We start from the raw sequence: 9,545 nt of genomic DNA, 5'->3' as shown, positions 1-9,545 counted from the left end.
TAATATGAAGTTTAATTTTCTGCAGCTTTCATAATCAAAGCCATGTTACAGAGGCAGAAGCCGAATTGTTTTATCCTTTTAAAAATAGGACTAGTCTTTAAATCATACTTCAAACGTAGAATTTCAAAACAAATACACCCATAAAATAAACAATATTTCTGTCAAAAATGATTTCACTTGCTACATTCTCTTTAATTGTCTTTAGTCTGATTTGATTCAATAAAGAGCAGCTATAATTTTAGAACAGAGCATTTTTTCAGGACTTGAGAGTTATTGTATGAGCACACAGGAAAAACTGTGCAGGTGTTAATTGTCAAGTGAGTGACTGCTGCGCACAATGTCCATTATTCCATATCTCTCTAAATAAAAGGAAGATTTTGAGAAAAAAAAAACAATAATTGTTTTCTGAGCAATAAATCAAAGTGACAAAATGAGTTTTACTCACAGTTAAATAACTGAAATAAAGACTTTAAATGCAATGTAATTTTTATTTAGACAGGGACAGTGCACAACGAAACATTAACTTAAAATAAAACAAGAAGAGATGCGTTGTACCAGGTTTGAGCAAAATTGCTGTTTCCTGCCCATAGTCCCTGGGCAGGTAGGTGGAATAAATAAATTAATGACAGAATTTGATTAAATAAAGTACAAAACACCAGTTCATAAAATTTTGCAAATATTATCATCCCCATATCCCACCCCACCAAATCATGATAAATCACAAATTTGTGCAAAATTGCAGCTACAAAATTATCAAGGCACAGTCATTCCCACATCCTAAAACCAGTTTGCCCCCCTTCTACCCTCCAATACTCACAAATATGTGCAAAATATACATTTAGTGTAGTAAAAATTAGATATGTACAATGCTGCACAATCCCAAATCTTAAACCGGGACCCCCCAAACTGTGTACAAGATTGTTGTGACAGTGTCCAACATTTTGTCAAAAGATTGTACATGTACATGATTTTCCTTACAACGTTTAGCATTTTGGAATAATGCACTCGTCCCTGGTAGCTGATCGAGTGACTCATGGTTTTTTTTTCTGAGCTGAGCGTGACAGATGTTTTAAAAGAAACCTTTCAACTTAAACATGAATTTTCCTCTTTCTTTTGCTGCACCATTCTTCAAGGTTTTCCTGTTATTACCCTCAGTTATAGTGTGTTATATACTTTTAAGCAATTAGACTGAAAAATCATTTATTCCTGCTTTTCCAGCCATCTGTCCACCGCTGTACATTTCATTCATGGGAATGCTCCTTAATTCATGAAGCCAACTCACATTTATTGTCTTATTTACACATCCAGCAACAAGAGCATTTATTTGTAATTATTGTTCCCACCTGACAAATGTGCGTCCAATATTTACTCTTCTACCTCTGCTTTGCTCTCTCCCAACTCCTGAGGGAAATATCTGACTGTTAAGTTGCAAAATCTGCTTCACTAGCACTATAGGTGCTAACTTTGTCCATCTGCCATTTGGTGATGATCCAGTAGCATACTTTTGTGAGTTTTTTACTTGTTTATTAGCTGCAAACAGCTGCCTGATGCTGATGAAAGCAGTGAGAGTGCAGTTAAGTTATGGGGCGTAATATCAAAACATGACATTACTGTAAACACCACATAGAGATGTGCAGAAGTGGGTCATAATTTTGTTTGTGTTTGTGATATGACACATGTTCATTTGATCCACTGTTGATGTAAATTTCTGACTACAGCAGCTTTGAATCACATCCGTATGGAAGCTCATTCCCACCAGTGTGATGTAAAACAAAGATCTTTTTGTCATTATAACAAGAAGTGTTCTCAAAAAAATAACTTAGTATCTCAAAATAATGTCTTATTAGTTTTTAAAATTAGTTTTCTTTTCCTTGTGATGCTTCTTTTCAATAAATTCGAAAGCAGTCATTGTGTAGGTACCTGATTTTATTTCACTTATTTTATTAGTTGGAGTGAGTCAGCTTGGAATGTCACCCTGAGCTATTTCTGTGCGGGCGAACAATGAATGCATTCAATCTAAACTGAATTGAAAGGCTGAGTTGAATTGTTGCTTGTCTGCACTTTCAATGAGTAATTGCATTTAGACTGCAGAAAAATAGCCTTCATTATTGCACAGGCTGTGCGTGTGTGTGTTTCTGCATTGCGCATGTCTGTATGTATAAAATTCAACTCCTCAAAGCTGACTTGTAGTAAATAATATGCAATAATGTGACATTAAGAAAATATCAGGGACATAATCATGAACATTTTTCATTAACCTTACACCCTTGAACTCTTACTCCAACTAACTTTAACAGTGCTCAACTCTTGTCAAGCGCTGCAACCTTGACTCCTTTCTTAGTCTAAATACGCCTCCTTTAAAGTGACCCTATATGCAAAGACCATATAGATCCATTTCTTTGCCTCAGTGTGTGAGAAAGCCCTGTGACATAGTTGTGTAATGTGAAAGCCATAAGAACACATTGTTAGAAGCTTTATTGTTAAAAGTTGAGGACGTCCACATTGACTTTATCCTTTCGCGGTCTGATATCATTAAATTTGGTTATCCTCTACAGATTGTCATTCCACCATCCAGAGCTGAAAGATGAAATCTTAAAGTGTGTGTGTGTGTGTGTGTGTGTGTGTGTGTGTGTGTGTGTCTGTTAAAGCATTTTTGGTCATGGGAGAGAGGGAGAAAGAAAGACATGTAATTGTATGCCTGCAGCATTTTAATGACCTTTCTCTTCCTCACAGGTCATTATTATGGCAAACTGCAACACACACATGCACACACCAGCTTATAGTAGCCTACGTTGAGTTTAACTGCCCATTTGAATACTAATTGTGTGAAAGATGATATGCTGACTGGTGAGACATGAGAACAGTTTTTGGCATGAGATGGCATGCAGTAGAAAGGGACAGTGTGCGATGAATGCAGATATGGCCGTCAAGGGGACTGCCTCAAGGTTAACACTCACCAAGGGGAATCAGCTGGAGACTGCTCTTAACTAACAGCATCTACAGTACGTTGCAAACCCTCAGGAAGATAAGGCAGAGCATGTATAATGGATTGGAATGAGTGTTTCCTCTGGCAAAGGAGCCGTACTTTGCCCATTTTCAGAGCATGCTTTTGATTTAGTGAGCCCATCTTTAACGCCCGCGGGCATCAGAGTCATGAGACTGTGAGACTGGGGTGGCCGCTTAATCCTTTGGCTGGGCGTTCTGCTGTCACTTTGATGTCAATAAAGAAAAAACTCCACACAAACAAAATGTCACCACGCACAAGGGATTTAAACACTGCATTGTCAGCTGTATGGTATTCTCAGCCTCTGCATATATTTTGCTGCTGTGTTTGATCTAACAGAATCAAATATACAGTTATGTAAACACTCTTACACAGCATACTTACAGAGATAAGCAGTTTTGCTAAAATGTATATTTGTGTAGTACATTAGAAATACAAAGTGTATGAGTGTGAGCTCTGCTCCCGGGAACAGTTGGTAAAAGCTGAAAGTCTTCCTACACACACAGAGTGACAGGGCTAACTGTTGGCATCACACAGCTAATGTTATCTAATGGTTATCAACAGGACAGAGTTTAGCAGTTGTGGTGTCTGTGTGAGTTTGTTTGGACCGGTAACTCTTTGAAACCTGAGTTGATTGGTTTTATTTCTTTCCAAAACACAGGGAGTGGGTAATGAGCTACTGTCTGACCAGTCGTGAGCAAGACGAACACTTGAACGTAAAAACAACACTTGAAAAATCATGAGTTTGATAAGAACTATCTAAAAAAATGACAAAACCATGTTAGGGAAAAATGAATTAGGTATGCACTCTGAGTTTGTCCCATTTGGTTTATGACCTATACTATGAGTTTGGTTTATGACCTATACTGCAGCCATCAGGAGACAACCAAGATATGTTGGCTTCACTTTTGGGAAGCTATAATTTTGCCCATCTTTATAATACAGTCTATGGGGCATATGTTGAACTAACTGGGAGAAGAGCGGCTCAGAGAAGGTCCTTCAGTGCTGCATCTAATGTATGTAAAGGCAGCAACATATTGTTTGCTGATGTTTCTTATGTTAACTCTGAATTTATGATTCAGTACGGTAATTGAAGCCTGGTTGTTGAATAAATTTCAATAAATTTCAAATTGCATTTGTTTTCCATTGTTCAATGACTAATTTTGTGTTCTAACTAGGGTTGTCAACGGTGGGGGTTAACGGCAATGTGATAAATGTGTTTTTCTAATGGTGTTAATTGCCGCCAACATTCCCGTCTTTAAGAGGTTCTTCTTGAGTTTTAAAGGTAGAGTGATGATACTGGTATCATATGAAACTAGAACACCTGATGGATCCAGTGCTAGTGTGTAATGTTAGCTTCTCAGTAAGGGGGCAGAAAAATGCTCCAAAGTTAGGCTAAATTGTGGTGATTGATAAACAGCATGGCCATTTCACAGGGGTCCCTTGAGCTCTGACCTCCAGACATCTGAATGAAAGTGGGTTCTGTTGATACCCTCACGTCTCGCCTTTACAGAAAAGCCCATTTTTTGCTCGTCCCATTCAGGCTTTTGCTGTCATTTGATTCCTAATCAAGACGCTCTGAAAAGAATTGCTTGGCCTTGTCAATATGGACTATGTCATTTTGAAATGCAAAATAATGAAATTGAAAATGTGATTAATCATGATTAACCATAGAAATTTTGCGATTGTTCTCAATTTGAAAAATAACTGTTTTTAAGCCCTAGTTCTAACATTACATTTGTATGTAAATGGTCTAATAAGAATTCAATTTGAGCAGTCAAATATGAAAGTTTAACAAAATGCCTATCCCCATTAGTCAACCTCTTGTTTATTGGTAAATGGCACTGATGACCCAGTAATCGGTGTCTTCGCCGGATAAACTGTTGGAGGGATTCATTTCAATGTCTGAGTACAGCCTCCTGTCTCAGGATAATTGATCAATAGCTACGCCAGACCACAGTGGGTAAAGGGAACAGTGGGAGGTGGCATCAGTTTACCTATATTAATGAACAGACCCTGTGTCTGTGTGTGTGTGTGTGTGTGTGTGTGTGTGTGTGTGTGTGTGTGTGTGTGTGTGTGTGCGTGTGTGTGTCATTTTTTAGATGCATCTGTTGTCACTCAAAAAGAACCAGCGTGTTGTTCTGGTTCTGTGTTGCATGTCCATAAAATAGACATGACATTGAAGCTCTCAGTGAGCTTTACAGGACGTCTGTTCTGTAAAATCTTTTATTTGCCAGCTCTTATCCATGTCTTTATCCCTCTGTTTACAACTTCCTCATCGCCCTAACATTTCTTTATCTCTCTTTTCTTTCCTCATGGCATTTATCAATCAGCCCATCTCTCTCTTTTTCTTTTTCCATCCTCCCCTTTTTCCTCATGGCTTTCTTTCTGAAGTAATTACACATTTTGGCAATACTGCGGTCCACTGCAGACTGAGTACATTTGTATTTGCAGTTTCTATATTCTTCCTAAGCTTGCAGCTCGAGTCATGTCAATGTTACAACAATCTGATAAAATCGTTTCAAGGGTGTTTGTCCCCAGCAGCTCGTACTCTGCACTCCCTCTATCTTAGTCCTTTATCAGGTGATACAAGAATCACTGCATCTTCCCTCACATACAGAGGTCAATGTTTTTATCGCAAATATTTGACAAAAACAGATTGTTACATTACTGATTTTATTCCTTGGTAATTTATGCTTTGCCATACTGGAACAGTAAGGCTGGAAAACATGCTCGTCTCCTCCTGCTCTTCTCTGTCACCTGCCTAAATGATACCTTCCACCACAATTTATTCTGTTATTGCGCAAAAGAAAGCCTGACCACACATTTACTGTGAGCTCTGACCAGTCTTTAAATTAGATTGGCAGTAGCAGTGTCAGCCAGGGAAGAAAGGAGAGTTGTGTACTCTCCCCTGCTGCTGGTTGGCGTGTGGGTGTGCTGCTATTCTGACAATAAATCAATACACTATCTGGTCAACTGACCTCATGTCCCACGTCCTGTGGGAAGGAAGAGAGCACAGGGGAAGGAGAAGAAAAAAGGCGAGTTAAGAAAGCGGCACACTTTTATGTAGGCACAGACAAATGGAGAATGCCAGTTAGCTGGCAAGCAGCCACCTCCATCCAACCTGCATGTCTCTGCTTCTCCAGTTTGTGATCAAATACCACTCTCGGTTCAAGAACCTCTCAGATTACTTTGCTTATACATCATGTAGTTGACAGTGCAGCTGCACAGGGCCAAAGTCCAGTTAAATGATTAAAAAACTATGTGCTAAAAACTAAAAACTAAACTATGTGAATACAAAAATCAACAATTATTCCAATACAGGACCACTGAAATGTCTGAAATGTGTTACTCAAAGAAATTGGCCTTATTTCAAGCATCTGGATAAAACCCAGATCAGATTTATGACACTTTTTTTACGCTTCACCACATTAATGCATCTCTGTTGGCCAGATCACAAATCTGAGTGCAATCCTTCTTGGTTTTCCTGAACTATGTGTAAATCTGGGTTGGCTGCACTGCAATTCAGAGCATGGTGGTAAATGATCTGAGGCTGCCACCAGAATAAGGCCAAATAATAATAACATAACTTGTGCACATAAACAGTATTACAGTTCACAGTTTTGAATTTAATCACGTGTCTAAGCTATGATTAAGAACAAAAATTTATGGGCTTCATGTGCTTTCATTTTGCTTTTACAGATCTATGCTCTCTCATTCACATATCATTTAGTAGCTGAAGTGATCAGGGATCAGATAAATGCTACAAATGCTTGGTGCGTCCTTCTGTTTGATCGTATTTGTTTGAATCATTGGAGACATTTTTATTTGCAGTAATGAGTATAAAAGGCTATCTCTGTCATTTAATTTCGGTGTTATTTCAGCTCCATTATTGCTGGGACAGATGTGGTACAGTAAGTGGCTTTCTGTAATTATTCATGCTGAAATAGTTATAGTTGGGAGTAGTTATGCTTAAATATGTGTTTTGGAAATGCATTCACACATTTTTAACATCTGCTTGTTATGTGTCTAAAACCACCTCCAAATGTGGTTTGGGCAACCAAATTTTAGTCTGTGTTGAATGCTTCTTAGATGCAGTTACACTTAGCTTGAAATCACATCCACACGAGATGCACAAAGGTTCTCATAGGGAGCAATTTACACCTCCTAATAATATGTGATATTTGGATATCTTGTCTAAATAAGAGAAATTGTCAGTTCAAGGTGTAAATGTACAGAGCACTTTGCAATCAAAATGTCAGACCGCCTTCAGAGGTTACTACAGGCAGTAGCTATCGGCTACTGGTTAATCACTTCTTTAATTAACCAGGGTGCCCTGTGGTTGAGGATTAAAATGCCAAGATGAATCGTAACATCCACAGCTGGAATCTGGACAGAAATCTCTCTCCCCCTGATGTCCTGTCATTTTTTATTACTATCACATACATCATAAGATGCTTTAAAAGGATGAGGACAATCCATGGAGGAGGAGCAGGAAGCATAACGTTCAAGAGCCCATACAGCAGCATTACCTCTCTTGACCTCTCCTGACCATGTTTGTTTCATACCAGCTCCGCCAAATTAATTTGTGTATCGAAATCAAATCACAATCAAAATTTCAGATGAAATATTATAATTAGATTGATTAAAATCGGGACACTAAAACAAGCCCCTTGAGCAGTGTCCTTTCCACCATTTTGACACCAGGGCAGAGTGACACACAAGGCTTTCAACTAACTCAAATGTAAACATACATATCATTACTAGATCTTCACAGCAACAGTACTGTAAGGGGCGAGAAAGTACTATTGGGTGGATGAATCCAGCAAGCACAGGACTTTGACCCAGGAGACTGGCGTTCATGTGTTCATGTTCAAATGAAAGTAAAAGTCAGTGTTGACTTGTTTTGTCATGTAACGCTGGGCCACACTGCCTGCATGAGCAACTTGTATTCATCACTGTCTTTTTTTTTTAGCAACCATGTTAACAGGTTTGAACAGCCACACTGCCGCTGCTCAGGTGTGGCTTGGCTGCTGCGCAGCTGCGGAACATCTTGAGATTCAGAGTCTTGCCAATTTTTACCACATGACACACGTGGTTTTCAGCAAAAAGAGAGTGAAAATGGTGTTTCGATGGTCACAATGACTTTGTGCCAACTTCGGCGTTGGTTTCAATGTCTGTATGTGTCATTAAAAAATATGAATACATGCGCTTGAAGTCGACCTTTCCAAACCCACTATCTGCAAAAGGCTTTTGCCAAAGCTTCAAATTATTATGAGTTGGGATGGGATGGCATCGCCTGGTGAAAATGCCAATGCCCTTGGTCAGATGTCATTATCCAGATAATGCATTTAGGTACAGATCACATGGGAATACCAGGTGTTAATGGATACCATCTGGCTTAAGTCAGTACCAACCGATGACAGAAAAGTCTGTACTAGGATGATACAGAATACATTGCTGCTTGTTCACCCTCCATATGTGGGGCCTGAGAGTCCACTACGTTCTTAATCTGTAGCCCTGGAGCACATCCTCAGCGGCTGCTCCACAGCACTGAGGAGGGATGATACAGATGGAGGCATGATCAAATCTTGAAGGTCATTGTTAAAAGCCATCTGCTCAGGTTTTGATGGGATCATGCCCTGAAAAAATACTATCACATTTACAAGAGCCAGAGAGCGTGAAAGACTTTCTGGCAACTGAAATTTCTTCAACATGCTGCGATCAGGAATTGTTCTCTTGTCTTAATCCATCGAGCTAAGCTGTCGTGGTGGTGCTGACAGTCCTTTGGGAGGATCACATGGATGAAGCCCTAGACAGCTTGCCAAGAACAAGGAGCTGGTTATTGAATGTGGAAATGGGTGGCTCGAGAGTGAGGAGCTCTCCAGTAGAGGTTGGATTCTGGAGCTTTGCTGCCTGATGGCTGTCTGACAAGCTTTCATCTTATTGGGCATTAAAGGGAAGAGGGGGAGAAGAGCCAGCAGCACTGGTGAAATGGTTGAAGTGGGATTTGGTCAGCTTTGGCTGGGTCACATGGTGTGTCCAGAAGCAAATTATGTTTCATCACAGAAACAGTGCAGCCCTCATACAGTATATCCTATACCGTCCACTGTGTCCTGCATTTCTGTCCTTTTGTTTCCCTTCCTCCATTTGTATTTCACCTTTCTAGCTCACTCCTCTGCTCTTGTGTTCTCCCACTGACAAACAGAAATACAGTGCAGAGAGAAATAAAAGAGCAGTGGAAGCACAGAGTTGAGAGGAGCAAGGTTAAACAGCAAACAAGATACCCCTGCTCCGTTGTACAACACGTCTCTCAGGAGGCGCATTCACAACTCATGAAACATTAAGACACCTCAGTCATGTCTACCTTGTTTTGTTTTGAATAATTTATAGTGCTCCGGTCGTTGCTTTCCTTGTACGCAGTTCCTCTAAATTAATTACCAAAGACTCAAAGAAGAATTATAATGTGACCTCAGATGCTTTCATTCATGAGTATGCTGTGAGACTACAGGGTAATGTGTGAGTATGTATTCTACAGTAC

Source organism: Plectropomus leopardus, chromosome 4 (assembly GCF_008729295.1).
Source record: "Plectropomus leopardus isolate mb chromosome 4, YSFRI_Pleo_2.0, whole genome shotgun sequence".
Classification (NCBI taxonomy): domain Eukaryota; kingdom Metazoa; phylum Chordata; class Actinopteri; order Perciformes; family Serranidae; genus Plectropomus; species Plectropomus leopardus.
This window is presented reverse-complemented; position numbering follows the sequence as displayed.